Raw genomic sequence first — 15,990 nt, 5'->3', positions numbered from 1 at the left:
AGGCTTTCAATTTAACACTCCAAGTTGCCCCTTCTTTTGTACTACAAAAAATTAATTACATCCACTGATTAATCGACACTAATCCTAATATTTTTGGACCATTGAGTATTCAATCATACCATTGGGGACTTGTTACAGCTTGTCAAAACTTCATCTTGAAAAAGCCCCTTGATTTGCCCCTCCAACGATGCTCTACAAATCAGAGCATTTTTTGCTCAATTAATAAAAATTACTTTCACTAATACCTTGATTAGTGCTAATCATATGAGGTTTTTAGGGCCATTAATGGTTCATATCTCACATTCAAGTGTTGCTAAACCTCTATAAAGCATCAAATCAGATTTTCCCCTTGGTTTCGTTAATCCAAAACTGGGTATAAATCTGTATTAGCATTATTTGGGACAATGGGATTTTTGAGCTTGAATGCTTCATGTAACTAGTTTATCTATCATGTTCATGAATCAATTGTACAAGGGAAAGACAATGGCCATTGATAAGGCTAAGACTCCCTTAAGCACATTCATCGCATTATCATTTGAAAGGGATATGCATTATTATCATGTCAGGCTTCATGAATACATTGAGAACATGATCCATCTTTGCCTACATGGATTTCATTACGTAATAAAATGAAGGATGAAGAAGACCAAGAGCTACATCAACATCAAGATTTGCATCGACATGAAGAAGATCAAGAGCTACATCGACATTAAGAAGATCTTTACATTTTGGTCATTGAGGAGGGATTCTCCCTTTATTTCTAAATTCAGTTTTGGTCATTGAGGAGTCGTGGGTTCTCTGCCTGGGTACTCCCCCAAAATCTGAGTTATTTATTTTGGATCCTTTTGGATTTTTCGTTTGTTTCTACAAAAGGCTCCTCTCCATCATACCCTTTTTTTCTCATGCTCTAGGCAAGGGGGGGTTGATTTGGTATGCCGATGTAGGCTGTCTTTGTTCCCCAGACAGGACCTGACCTCTGAGTCTTTCACCAAGACCATGCTTGTTAAGCCTCTGAGCCATACTTGTTGAGTCTCTGAGAATTTTGCATCATGCTCACTCGAATATCAGCCATGCTTACTAGCCTTTGAGTCTAGGGGAACATGTTTTGTGTCTCTGCTTGTGTTGTTATACGGACTATTGAAGGTAATGTATGCAACTCCACCATTACTCTGAAGAGGGGTTTGTTGGATATTTTGGAGTTAGTATGGTGTTTATTCGTGTCCTTAGTGGTGTGAACAAACTAGGTGTTAACACCTCTTGTTTAGGGTCAAAAGATAAGGCCTTGGTGCCTATAAAAGCATGTACTTTAGTCCTTCATTCTACACACAATGAATACCATTCAAGTTGTGCAATCTCTCTCTCATACTTAAACTCTATTTCTTATCCCCTTCTCTCTCTCTCTCTCTCTCTCTCTCTCTCTCTCTCTCTCTCTCTCCTTTACACTCCTTAATCATGGAGAAATTTCATCCTACATAGCTCCATGATTGATCATCCTGTGATGGAATGGAGGGATGTTCCCTAATCTTGTGGACCATTTGGAACAAATCTTGAGGATCATCTTCATATACGAACTTGATTTCATAAAAAATGCTACCTATCAGCAGATAATCGATCGATTCGTTGCATCACTAGGATTAGGGTGAATCAACCAAGTTTGTCGTTAAGTTAAATACCAAATCTCTATAGTAACTCCCACAAGCTTGGGATATATTATCCTATACGAGAAAATTGTAGCCACCTGTAAAGCTAATAAAACTACCTCGAAGACTTGAACTAACCCCCACATCCGTCTTGAACACTGGCGGCAAAGCTCTACGATTCTCCTTTCTCTAGAAGTGACTTGGTGCTATCATTAATCAAACCATTACACCTAGGAGAATGACCAGTAGAAGCCCACAATACCCCAGCATCATCCGTATCTAGACATTGCCTCCTTAAAGAACCACCTCAAAAAGTGTGGTCTACATATGGCTGCTATAATAGCTCGACAAGCAACCAATGCATCCAAGGTAATCCTCTTTTTGATGGATGCATATGAGTGACAAACACTATTAAGAACCTCAGCATCCTCTCTTTGACGATCACCAATCCGAGAAATAGCCCTACACTTGGCTAGGTTAAGATGGTCAATAAGAGATGTGAGAATAATAGATTGTGACAAGGGAGTGAGATCTTAAAAAAGTTATGAATGATCTTGGACACACGATGACGTATGGCTAGCTTACCTATACGGTGGCTCTTGCATTCACACTCTCACTAGGAGAAGAAGGAGGAGAAGGCTCACATGCTTCATCCAAACCAAGGGGGAAAATAGTAGGGAAAGGTGAAGGAGGCTCATGTGGAGGAGGTGAGAGTGATGGTGGCTCGTCAACATTAGCGGCTACACGTTGGCGTGCTCTCCAACACACTCTTTTCTGCTCGCGAGCTATTCTCTTTCTCTTCACTTCTTGAGCCTTGATAGGGGATTTCCTATTCCTATTAGATTTATTACTCCTATGACCTATTCTCTACAAAATGCTATGAAAACTAGACACCAAGCTATGATTGAATGAAATGAGCATAGAAGTGTGTACATTTTTAAGAAACAATACTCTCTTATCTTGCATTATATTGGATATTCTAATTCATAAGATAAGATTTCTGGGTGGAAGCATGGAAGGGTGTCTCAAATAGTATTGTTTTTGGCAATACTTTGAATAGTGCTAAGAGTACTATTTTGACCTTAATAAGGGCTTGTATTTGGGAGGCAATTTAGGAAGGAAAATAAGGATTTTTTAATTTTTTTTCAAAAATTTTAAGAATCCACCTTGAGGAAGTTTCGGCACCTGCCCTCCCTCACCCATCTTTCTCCCTCTGATCTCAGCCCTCTCTCTCTCTCTCTCTCTCTCTCTCTCTCTCTCTCTCTCTCTCTCTCTCTCTCTCCCTTGGGGGCCCGCTTTCCTCTCTGGTAGGCCCCTGTGATTCCGCCTCGCTCATTTGCTTCACTGTTCGCCGCCACCCGCTATGCTAGGCCGCCACCCTCTCTGCTAGGTCCTGTCTGTGCCCCCTTTCCCCACCCACCCTTGCTTAGGCCCCCAAGGCAGCAACATAACTCTCTCTCTCTCTCTCTCTCTCTCCTCCCTGCCTGTGGGAAGGACTACAGAGTAATCTGGAGGAATGGCCCCGAGTCTCCAAGAGAATCTCGAGGCCCTCGAGACGGCAATGAAGGCACTAATCAAGGAGAACAAGAAGACATCCGATTCCAACCTCAATGAGGTGGAGAACAAACTACACAGGCACATCATGGCCCTCGAAGCACGGGTCACAGACCTTGCACAAGAGAACACTACACTCAAGGAGGAGGTGAGTGCATTGAAAGTGGAACTGGTACCCACACACACCCTTTTCACTTGTATATTTCAACACCTCCCCTCAAGTGAATACTCTTAGTACACCTAGACCCTATACCAAGTTTGCCACCCTTTACTTGGTAGTCCGCGACCAGTGTCTACTCCTCCCCTCAAGTTATCTCAGCACACCTGGACCCTATATCAAGTTTCTCTCTTACTTGATAGCCTGCGACCAGTGCCTCAGATCCCTAAACCCATAGTCCTTGACACTCTCTCTCTCTATGTGTCCAAGGCTTACTATAGTTGCCCGCGACCTTGACTAAAGTGCTCACACATACATCTACCACGTGGCCTACATCATCGGTGGCTCAGAGGTGGTTTTACTTTGTTGGGGCAGGTTACATTGGGTTGTGGGGTCTCTCTCTCTCTCTCTCTCTCAGAGATTTTCACATGGCTCCTCACTCTTTGGAGCCTCACATCTTCTCTTGTCTTCAGTCTTCTTCTCGTGGCAGCATCTCTCCACGCGTCCATCTCTTCTTCCAGTCTTCTCGGGGCAGCTTCTCTTCTTGTGGCAGCTTCTCTTCTCGTGTCCATGTCTTCCTTCAGGTCTTCTTCTCGGTGTGGATCCTCTTCTTGGGAAGAGATATTCTTCTTCTTTCATGGCTGGGGCCATGAGCTCGTCCGTCAGGTCTTTTTGCTCCATGTGAGCAACATGTTTCAATGTTTTGCTGACAGTTCCTTTGGGCTTTTTATGTTTATCTTTTGTCATTATGCAATGCAAACCCAAATTTATGCGGGAGGTCTTACCTCTTGCCTTAATCTGGACAAGGGCAGTGTCTGTTCCCATTTTTACACTGATAAAATGTGCCCAATACATAATGCGTATAGCATTCATTCTCATGCACATTCCAAATGCAACTCTGGCTGTGAATAATCTTGAATTTGAGTGAGATTTACAGGCATTAACCAAGGGTTAAATGCAAAATGTTGATTTTCACAATTTTATCAGCACAATTTTCCTAGAAATTACACTAAATTAAGGGTAACCAATTTGTACGGGATGGTTGGAGTATCAAACCAACTCCGATTTGAAATCTGAAGTTATAGGGATCTGTATCAGATACCTAATGGTTAATTTGAACCCTCAATTGCACCAAAATACAGTGATTAGCACTGATTAATCACTGATTAGCAAATTAATGCTCTGGTTTGTGTGCAGAAAACAGAGTATGCGGGGAGCCCAGATCTGGTGCCTTCCACTTCAAATGAGCTCAAATGCTTTCAAAGGCATCAATAGCAATGAGTCTAGTAGAGGATTAAGCCAAGAAACACAAGATTTGACCAAATAATGAAAGCTTAATCTCTGTTTTACCAAAGTCACCTGCAGATTTGATGAAGAGCTTGGATCTCACTGTAGACTTGATGAAATTGATTTCTGTCTTCACCAGCTTGTAGAGCATGCTTGATTACCCTTTGTGCTAAGAGGAATTGAAGACATTTGAACTGAGCAAAGAGCAATCTTCATTCTACTTCAGAAAAACGGCGCCTAGAAATCTGCGAAAATCTGGTGCTTCCGCCGGCGGTTTGCTGCGTGGAGTAGATAGGCTTGAAGCTAAGGAGCTTAGCTAGCTATGGCTAGAAGCTTTTGCCCTAATTTGATGTGTGCTAGATGCTAGAGACCCTCCACTGGCTGGGGGTGAAGGGGAAGAGTGAAAGCTTACTAAAAACTGATTTTTTTGCTAATTATTTTACTAATCCTGATTAATTCACTAATGGGCTCATAAATCTGGTTGATTCTAGGCATGGCTCTGATACCATGTTGGAATTTGAGCAAAATGATGAGCTATGGTGGATCAAACACTAGAATCAACATGATTAACAAAGTGATTAAGAAATAATTAAGACGTAATTAGTGAATAATTAGCAAATAGATTAATGTAGGCATGGATACTCAAAAACCAGCAAATTCTCATTAGGGCTATGCCTCAATTTATAGTGTTTACATCAAGCATCAAATCCCATTGATTTCTCCATGATTCACTCCCAGAATATCTCCACCTCTTGCCTGATTCTCTCCACTGGGGGAATTTCTTCAATGTTAGTGATGATGAGGTAATACGTGGCACATATTATGAGAAGGTGCAGTCCACTCAGAGGAGTTATCTTCTTCTCAATAAGGCCCCAGCCACTGTTGTGCTTGTGGATGCAGTCATTGCAATAAAGTTTTCTATGCCAAGAGTAAACATAAGGTGAAAGGGTACAAGGTTCTCTATAGTGTAACACCTCAGGTGTATTTTAGAATACTACATAACATCAATTTGTAGTGATTTTCAAGGCACTTTTTACACTCCCTAGGAGTGGTTTTTTCCTTTGGGCTTCCATCATGTTGATTTTTCACTAATGAGCTCTTGTCCCTCTATTATTGCAGCATAGTCTCCATTGTATCGTCATCGTGTTTTTTGTCTCCCTTTTATAGCATACAAGTTATATTGTAGTTGATTTCTCCTACTTAGAACATTGAATGTCATTGCCTTATTTCTTTACGACATTTCTTTACGACCTGGGTTTGATTGCCATGGTCGTGGATACCTTTTTGCAGGACAAATTTACCTTCTTATGATTGTTGCTACTTTGTTAATTATGCTTCTATTATGTTCTTATGACATGGCTGTTATGAAACTCCCCTACCTATATGCATGGTTTCTCCTTTTGTCTCTACCCTGGTTGCATGATGTTCTCTCTCTTTAGATAGGTAAGTCACACACTTCTAGATCTTCTAGGTGAGTCCCCAGCTAGAGCTTGTGGGAGAAAGAAAGAAATCCTTTTCAAAATTTTGACATCATTAAGTAATCAATCAGTTCTATTCCCTATAGTCCAAGTACCGCTCTATGCAGCCATTTACAACAAAACATGTCGCATAAAGTCCAACCCTCATCTATATATGCCATTATGTCAGGCATGGAATATGTTAGGCTTCCCAACCAACAATTAGTGATGCCATAAGGGGAATCTAAAATTCCAAGGTCAACACTTACTGCTACTGTGTGTACGCACCCTAAAGAGTGACATCAATGTTAAAGATCCGGTACATCATGCTGAAGATGAAGTTTAGCCAACATGATAAACAGATCTATAGACAAACAAGTGTTAGAACTCATTAGACACCACAAATCAGCATATGGCAGATTGGATAATGACATAGACCATGATAATGCCATAAACAACTACTTAAAGAGACAAAAAGCAACACAAAAGAAAAGTCTTAATTTTTGTACACAATTTCAAGTAGCCAAAAACAACATTCTTTGCATCTTCAAAAAGCATTACAAAGCTATGTTTTAACCAAAACATATGTATGTGTAAAGTTTACATAGCCCAAAAATGGGTGTTTGTACCATCTGAACTGTATACACAAAAATTATGTAAATAGAGTAGTATGTTTCCAAAATAAGAACCATATATGATGTAGTAAATAATCTGGAGTAAACTGAAGCACCTTGTATTACTTACAAATCCATAGGATTCCTAGAAGAACATGTCTTTGAGCCTACATCTATGAATAAAAAAGGACCATAGGGAATCTAAAAAATCATAGGGAATCTCAATGATAAACCTGGTCGTGCTAGTCCTGGATAAGTATCAATTTTCCCTTTTCTAGCATGTCGTCAACCAACATTGTGTTTTTAGGATCAAACTTGATACACCGACCTTCACAATTTCACTAAAAGGCTTCAAGAACCAAACATCACTTTTGTATTTTTGGTCATCAACATGCATACATTGTGATTGGTCAAAGGTGAATAGAAATGGGGTTGATTCAGCTTCCCAGGCACACTTAGTATCAATTTCATCATCATCTACATGTTATGTTTTGCTATGCTTGAACCTAGAACTTCAAGACAAGTCTTTGAGGAACTCTTTTAGGCCAAGACATAACGACGCAAATTGTTTTCCCACATGGTGCACTCTTCTGAAAGTGGAAGGGGGTTTCTTTTTGAACAACCTTTGTAACGGAATTCCATTGAGATCAAAGATTATTAGTTTTCTCACACTGTGCACTCTTTTGAAAGTGGAAGGGGGTTTCTTTTGCATCACCTCTTTAACGTAATTCCATTGAGATCAAAGACTCAGTTTCTTTGCATAATTAGCCAAGTCACCTGTGGAAATACACACACATTGGCACAAAAGTAGAAAGAATGTGAACAAAAGAGTAATAGAATATTATTATAGGATTTGATGGATTACAAAAATCAATGACTTACTATGACAATTGGAAAAAAAAGAAGGGTACAATGGTGATAAAAAGACGTGGACAAAGTGAATGCAAGACTACGACTCAGACTACAACTTCCATTTGCTCCTAGTGCATACAACAGGAGTTCTCTTCTTGGAGAACCTATAGTGCAACCAATTGTCCAAGGAGATATTGTTTTCAGCATATGGATCCTCTGCAACCAGAACTTCTTTTGCATTTGGATGAGTTCTACGAGTGTTGTCCATAGTTTGGTCTGACACTTACTTGGCTTTAACCCCCTCATCTATAACTCTCTCCAACTTTTTCTGCACTTCACCAAACCCTGCATCCTTCTCAATACCTGGAGTCTACAACATCCCTAGTAATGGCAAGTGTATCATCTTCTTTCTCGACCATAGTGTCGTCTTGAGTGGACCCATCCACACATCCTATCTCTCTTGGGGAAAAAGGTTGGGATAGCAGCTCCCTCTATCCCTATATTCGTGTGTGTGTGGGAAAATGAGTAGGCAATAGCTCGGATGACGAGAGTAGTACTTGGCGAAAGATTCAAGCATTATGAAGAAGTCAAGCTAACTTCACTCATACCGTTATGTGTACAGATTCGAATTTGCATGTCACCTAACCATTACCCAAATTGGACCAACTTTTTTATTCACCTAAAATTTACCCCAACACCAAAAATAAACATTCATTTAATTAAAACCAAATTACTCCTATAGTTTCTCCTCTAGCATTCAACTGTTTGATACCAACCTTTTTATTCACCTAAACTTTATCCTAACACCAAAAATAAACATTCATTTATTAAAACAAAATTACTCCTATAGTTTCTCCTATGCATTTAACCATTTGATTGCAATAATCACACCACCCAAATGTATCCCAATTCAACCCAAATAGCAGAGTACTCTTTTTTTTGCCAAAAGTATGTACACTCTTCCCTCAATTGGATGATTAGGGATTGATAGATATAATTAAATCTACATGATATCTTTGGTTAGATTTTTAAAATGGGGATGATTTTGATATAATATATTTTAAAATAATAATTTTAAAAAATAAATAAAATCTTTTCCTAAAGAAGAAGACATAAAATATATTTCTCTTAATTATAAAATAATATATTATTTATTTATTAAAATTAAAATTTATTACTTAAAAAATTAAAAATTTTATACCTTTAAATTATATATATATATATATATATAATATTAACAAATAGCTATTTTTGGTGTGACTATGCACTTTTTTGTTGTGGCTTGCCTTGCCAAGGCTCATGATTTTGTGAAGATTGGTTTTATGCTAATCTTTCAAGATTGGCTATTTGACAAGTGATGTTTACTTAATTAACACTAGTTTGGTACCAAAACAGGACACTTGAGTGTCCTTTTTTGGGGGTTGCGAAAAAAAATCAAACTCCTAATGTAGGCTTTAAAAACCAAAATGCTTCATTGGGCATGTAGAACATAACCCTATGCTTATGTAAAAAATGCTAAACATATAAAATGCCTTTTTATTTGGAAGTACATAAGCAACAAAGTAGCATATGTCTTGAAAATGAACATTTTTCAGGATTTTTCAGGATTTTTCCAAATATGCAAGCATCATTCTCTCAAAAAAAAAATCCAATGATATCAATAGCATTTTTCCCAAGATATTTTGATAGCATACATCAGTCCAAGGAGGTAGAAGTTCACCAAAAAAATCATTTTCCTTTCCTAGAATTTTTTCCAAAAAAGTTGTATAAAATCAGCAAAAGTGTGTATTATCAAAACTCAATCACGCCACTAAAAAAAATTGTAGCCCTATCAATGAGAATGTTGATTATTGGTTTTCATGCTTGAGATGAGATAAATAAGCCATAATTTGATGTGTATGACACTAACTTAGCCTCCACTTAAGTAGGTTCTTATCGCCTAGTTCTAAAAAAACTGTAAAAAATAAAAATATAAAATTTGATCATCTTTTTTCAAAAACTAATCATAACTATGCTTGCACACGTAGTCTACACCTATAGTTACAACAAATAATGCACTTACACAGCTTTTCCCTTTGATGAAAATCAAAATTAAGCTCATAATTAGACATTTTACGTATTAAAAACAGGTTGCGCAAAAGGCCATGTATGAGAAGAGGCCCAAAAAGTGGCTCTAAAGTTTTGGAAAATTCAAAACAAAGTAGTATTTACCCTATATAACATGGGTGCACCTCAAGTTTTACATTATTAGCTTGCATATGGAAGGAGAAAAATTCATGCTCCACCTGTATAAAAAACATCATTTCAATATTAGCGAGTCAAAAATTTATCCAATAATTATCGTTTGATGATTCCAAGATTTAGTTTACATCATGGGCTTTCCATCAAGCCAAGTTTCATGATCAAACTATGTCCCTTCTAAAAGTTATGTACAAATTACTACTATTTTGAAAACAGCAAAAATCATGCGTTTTATCAGCATGCGTCTAAGAAAATTAAAATATTGCCTTGCAAAAGCTAAGAAAAGTGCAATTTAAAAAATCTCAATTTTTTTTTGGGTCTTGAGGAACATTTGTGGATGTTAAGCATTTCAAAACTCTTAATAGATTGCCCACAAAAATTCAAGAAAAATGCTAACTTTCAGGACACTTTAGTGTCCAATTACAGAACTAGTGTTAAAATATGCAAGCAACTATTGTGTGTGCCGCTCTTCTTTCTCTTTGTTGTGCGTGACCTTCTTCTAAAGCTGTTCTTTAGCTTGTTCTACCTGAGTGGTGAGATCCTCATTCTCTTTGGTTCTCCTAACTATTGTCTTTCATAGGACCTTGTTATGGTCCTCCAATGTTGTCAACCTTGCTTCTTGGTTCTCAGTAGTCTTCAAACTTCTAATAATAACCTCTTTGTGGGTGGAGTTCGTTGCATCTAGTTGGTCTTTTAGAGATTGCACTTGGGTGGCTTTCGCTGCATCTAGTTGGTCTTTTAGAGATTGCACTTGGTTTGTTCCGTCTTTGATCTGCTTCCATAATTCCACATGATGGTCGTGCGACAATTGCATGGTCATGAGATGGCAGCACCACACCACACATCTGTGCTGGTAGAAGCCAAGCCGTTTGTTTCCTAAAATTGTAGCTGTAGAGCAGCTTGTCCATACCTTCCATGATTTCTTCAAGGAATGTGCCTACATTTTCTAGCATATCCAAATATTCTAGGAAGGATCTAGGACCTTGGGTACTTTCGAAGTCCAGCCTCCTTTGCTTGCTAGGGTGGGACTTTCCTCGTGCCTTTTGTGTTTGTCAACTTCTTTTTCTTGTTCTTCCTGAGCAAGTTCTGAAGGTGCTGATGTTGCTTCCTCATTTGCCTTGCCTATATCCTCTTGCGGTAACATCTGCCCTTACAGTTCTTGTAGTGCACCCATTTTGGCTGAGGGAGGCAGAACCGAGATTATTGTATCCTGTAAAGGTGAGAGATATTGGAACACCAAAGATGTTGGGTTGGAAGGTGGTGTTTGGATTATAGATTTTGGGGCCTCCTTTTCTGATTGTAAGGTTTCTCTTAATCTAATGGTGCCAATATCCAATTCTGGTTGAAGTGGGGTGGGTACCTTTCATTGTGCTTGCTGTTCTTCCAGAGCTACCTGATATGACGCTATGTCCTTTATGACTTCTTCTCCCAGGCTTCGAGCTTCCTCCTCTATCTGTTTCTTGGTGAGTGGCTTTGCTCGGTTTCTTTAATGTGTCCTTTCATATACTTTGGCATGTTTGGCTGAATACCTTGTGTGGCGCCTGTGGATAATTCTTTGAGGAGTTTTCGGGTGTCTTTGAGTACAGCTTACTCCCTCTGCATATCCTCTGTTAGTTGTGCTGCTAGAACGGCCATCACCTCCTATTGATGTTGGGCCTGAGAGGCATCATGTTCCTGATGTCTTGTAGGGATTGGAATGTTGCTGACATGGCTTCTTAAAGAATCTTTGTTAGGAGGTAGGGGTTGCACACCTTTAATTGATGGGACTTGAGGTACTGCTTCATTTCTTTATGGATGAACCATGCCCAATCTTTAGCTTTCTCCTTATACACCTTGGCTATTCTCTGGAGTGGTATACGGCTGTACCTGTCCCACCAGCTTTACCTACAGTATCATAGACATGGCGTGAGACAGGCTCTCTCATCAACCTCTTCATTGATGTTCTCATATTCTACCCCATTAGAGCTGTATGAAATCTTCTTCAACATATCCTCTAATGGCAGAGCTTGATTAATGTGAAGGATGTGTGTTTTCTTTGGGGGGAGGCAACTGGAGATCCTCTCTGATCATATCCTCTGTGATATGTACTTGCTCTATGCTTCCATTCGGCTTTGTGATTGTCCCATGTTTGGTATTCTTGTTGTAGGACTTGAGGTATTCCGCATAGAGTTGTTGGTTAAACCTCCTAGGCAGTACCTTTGCCATCTTGCCTAATCCCACCTTCTCTAGCTTATATTATTGCACATCTATGTCATCCAATATATTCACACACTCTAGGCTGTGGTATTGGAAGATAATCTTGCCAGTCTGGATGTCTTCCTGGAGCATGGTTCCTTTTAGATCCTTGGCATAAGGGCCAAGATAGGTAAGCTTTATGCCCCTATGCCCTCTCTTTTTCTTCTACCACCCACTGGTGACCTGGTGGCGCTGGCTTAAGTGCTGGTCGGGGTCACTTCAAACTCCGGGTCGGAGTCTTCTGTTTAAACCATCTGTAACATTATAAAGAGATTGTTAGTCTTGCTGACTAGTAGGAGCTCTTGGTACATTTGTGGTGTGTTGGTGTGAAATAGCAGGTGATGCATGATGGAAAGAGTGTTAGTACGGTCAGCAACATAAACAATGTGGTGTTGTGGTGAATTCGCAGTAAACAGTAGAGTGGATTTCACGACGTGAAATTATAGAGTGCATTTCACGACGTGAAATTGTTAGTCAATGTGAAGGTGTTATTCCGTGAACTACCAGAATGCAATTTACGATGTGAAAGTTATGTGCGCGATCAACATGACGTGAAAGTTATGCATGTGAAGGAGAAGTAATCCATTAATGGCATGAATTTTATGCACGTGAATGAGCAGAAATCCGTTCACGACGTGAGTGTTTGTTAGTTAGGAAGACCTTTTCAGTTTAGTGATCATTAAAATGAGGTAGAGAAAGCGAAATTTGGGTTTTTCAGTGAAAGTGCAAGATTCAGCGATTTAGATTTCATGCCATGAAATAACAGACTGCTATTTCACGTCATGAAATCTTATAGGCTTTTTTTCCGAGAAAAGATCCTTTCATTAGTTATGTAGAAAAAACGCCCGTAGGGCTACAAAAGAGATCTCTCCTGCTCCTAACAGAGAGAAGAGCAGTGAATACATCATGGCAGCCCGGGAGACTCTCCCTAGGTGCTGCAAAATACAAGCATCAGTCTAAAGGACTGAGCGGCTAAATCATACAATGGGGGGGGGGAAGAGCCAAACAGGTGGCCTGTAGTGCCAACGGGGGGATCCCGTGTGTAGGGTGTAGAACGGGCCGCAGCGCCAAGTGGTATGAAAGGCCTGGCGCCGTAAAATCGCCTCATCCGAGTCTCCCCGGATGCGGTCGTACTGTCCTCGCAGGGTGTGGATCAACTCCTGCCAAATCCCCCGAACAGTCTCTGCTGGTGGCTCTAATCTCCCCTCAAAGGCCGTGAAGCACCGGGCCCTCCAGGTGAACCAGATGGTGAGGCTGCTGAGGAGCTCCCATCGTAAATCCCTCTCCTGTGTCCAGCTGTCGGACGAGAAATCCGGTGCCGGAACCAGGCGAGGCTGGCCCCTAATAAATCTGATGGCCTGACTGCCCTGCTCCATCTCATAGCCCATAGCAGGCCCTGACAAAGTCGACCAAGCAGCGGCACCCCACGTAAACATACCCTCTGGAGAGAGGGGGGCTAGAATACGCAGCATCCGCAGCCAGATCTGCTGTGCCTGAGGGCAGTCCCAAAGGCAATGTCTCTGTGTCTCCATAGGGTGGCCGCATCGGACGCAGGCCGCCGGAAGACCGCTATAAACAAGCCAAGTGCCAACTGCTGAGCCCCTGTGGGCGACCAGCCACTGAAAAGCCGAGATCCTGCGGGCCTGTCGACTAGCCCAGAGTCGAGCCCAGAAATCCTCCAGGAACTCCTGTGATAGTCCCTGCAATCGCCAATGCCCAGCTGCCGCTGGAGAAACCGTCCTCCTCGCCGTCAAAATATGCCGTCCCAGCCGAACAGTATACTGGAAAAAAGTGATCTCTGTGGCCTCAAGGGATGCATAAGGATCATGCCACTCGTACTCTCCGGGGTCCCACTGTAGCCGGGCCAAGGGGCGTGCTGCATATGCCCATATACGCCAATCCGGGAGCACGTCAGCAGGGTCGGGGTCAATATGCCACTTCCGAGAAGCGGCAGCTACTACCCGAATCCTCTGAAAGGTGCACTCTGCAACCAAGGGCGACTCCACCTCCACTCTCTGGAGTCGGCCCTCATCCTGAATCTCATAATAGAGGCATCTGCCATCCTCAGTGCTAGCTCTGACAGCAATCAGGATCTCCAACTGTGTGAAGGCACCCATCCACCGTGGGGCCACTGGCTCGAGAGGTGTGAACCACTCCTCTGAAAGTGCCTCCTGAATATCATCCCGCATAATCAACCCCCCTCTGAAGTGACTCAGCCTCTCCACCTGGGTCTCCTCTGGTAGACTGCAGAAAGCCTGCCAGTCTCCAAAACTACGAGCTGGGCCTGCCGCTAAAGGTCCCCAGGCTAGACGAGGCCGAGAACCCAGCATATGACCCTGCTCTGTACGAACCGCTGGGCTCCAGATGAGCGGCTGCCTGGCCCGCTCCTCAACACAAGACGGAGGCCGCTGAGAGAGCCCCGGTCTCAGCAACTCCCAAGCTCTCAGGATACTCAAAGCAAATCTGTCCTCCCATCCTCTACTGAGGCCTGTCCTCCTCATCTCTATGAATATCCAGCGAATCTCTGGTGCCCAAGTACCCCCTGCAGGAGGCGCCCGGGCCTGCAATCGCTGCAAGAGGAGCTCTTTCCAAGGCTCAGCGCCTGGAAGCAACCCCCGAACAATAAGCTTCCCCAATAAGGCTCTACTCTGATCAACTGGATCTATAATGCCCAAACCGCCCTGAGCCAGCGGGAGTGTAATAACTGCCCATGCAACCTTTGCCCGAGCTGGCTGACCGTCCCGCCCAGACCACAGAAAGTTCCTGATCAGCCTCTGTACCTGGCTGATGCAAGAGCTCGAAAAAATCCAGCAAGACGTAATGTACCACATGGTCGCTAACAGCACCTGATTTGCCACCACCACCCTCCCAGCCAAGGATAGTCGAGCTGTACTCCAATACAATAGCTTCTTCCGAATGCTCAGAAGAAGCGGGGCAATCTGCTGCTCAGGTGACAAATCAAGGCCAATCTGGCATCCCAAATACCGCACTGCTGTGCCGGGAGGAATCCATCTAAAACCGGGGTCCGTCTAAGAATCCCCAATCAACTCTATCGTATGCCTTCTCAAAATCGAGAAGCATCACGACCAAGTCCTCGCCAAGAAACCTAGCTCGGGCCGTCGCCTCCCAGAAAGTAAAGATGTTGTCAAGGATACTGCGCTCCTTGACAAATCCTGTCTGAGTAGCATGAATCAACTCCCCCAGGAAGGGCTGGATCCTCAAACTCAAGGCCTTTGCCAAGACCTTGTATACAGTATTGAGGATCGTAATAGGCCTCCAATGCCGAATGTCATCCGATACTCCCTCCCCCTTGGGGATAAGATAGATCAAGCCCTCTGAAAAGCTCTGCGGCATCACCCCAGTGTCCAAAACATGCTGAAAGCCCCTGCGGAGGCCTGGCCCCAAAAGGTCCCAATAGCGCATAAAAAAGGCCGGCGTCAGTCCGTCCTCCCCTGGGCAACTATGTCGCGGCAGGACCCTCAAGGCCTCGGCAAGCTCAATCTCTGATAGAGGCGCACCTAGAACTGTGCGCATATGGTCTGTGACCCTCCTCTGCACATGGGCCCACACAGTCTGTCTGCATACATCTCGATCCTCAGTGGCTGGCTCCACTGAAAGCAAGTCACGATAAAAAGCAGTGGCAATGGCTCTGATCTCCCCGAGCTCAGTAGCTATCGATCCATCCGGTCTAGCAAGCTGGCGAACCCCTGCTCGCGCGTGACGGGGTCCAGTGATCTCAGAAAACTCCCCAGTCACTCTATCACCAAGCTGCGTCCACTGAGAGGCCTGACGACGATAGTAAAACTCATGTCTCTGCTCCTCTGCCTCTCTAACCTCCTGGCGTGCCTGGCTCAGCTGGGACGCCACCCACTCACATGCAGGCTGCTGCTCCTGAAGGCGCTGTAGCGAAGCAAGGCTGCGTCTCAGCCGTTGCTCCCGCTCGCGAATCTCTC

The sequence above is a fragment of the Cibotium barometz genome, chromosome 16 (assembly GCF_041138505.1).
Source record: "Cibotium barometz isolate CiBa-2024 chromosome 16, ASM4113850v1, whole genome shotgun sequence".
Taxonomy (NCBI): Eukaryota; Viridiplantae; Streptophyta; class Polypodiopsida; order Cyatheales; family Cibotiaceae; genus Cibotium; species Cibotium barometz.
Note: the sequence above shows the minus strand (reverse complement) of the source record.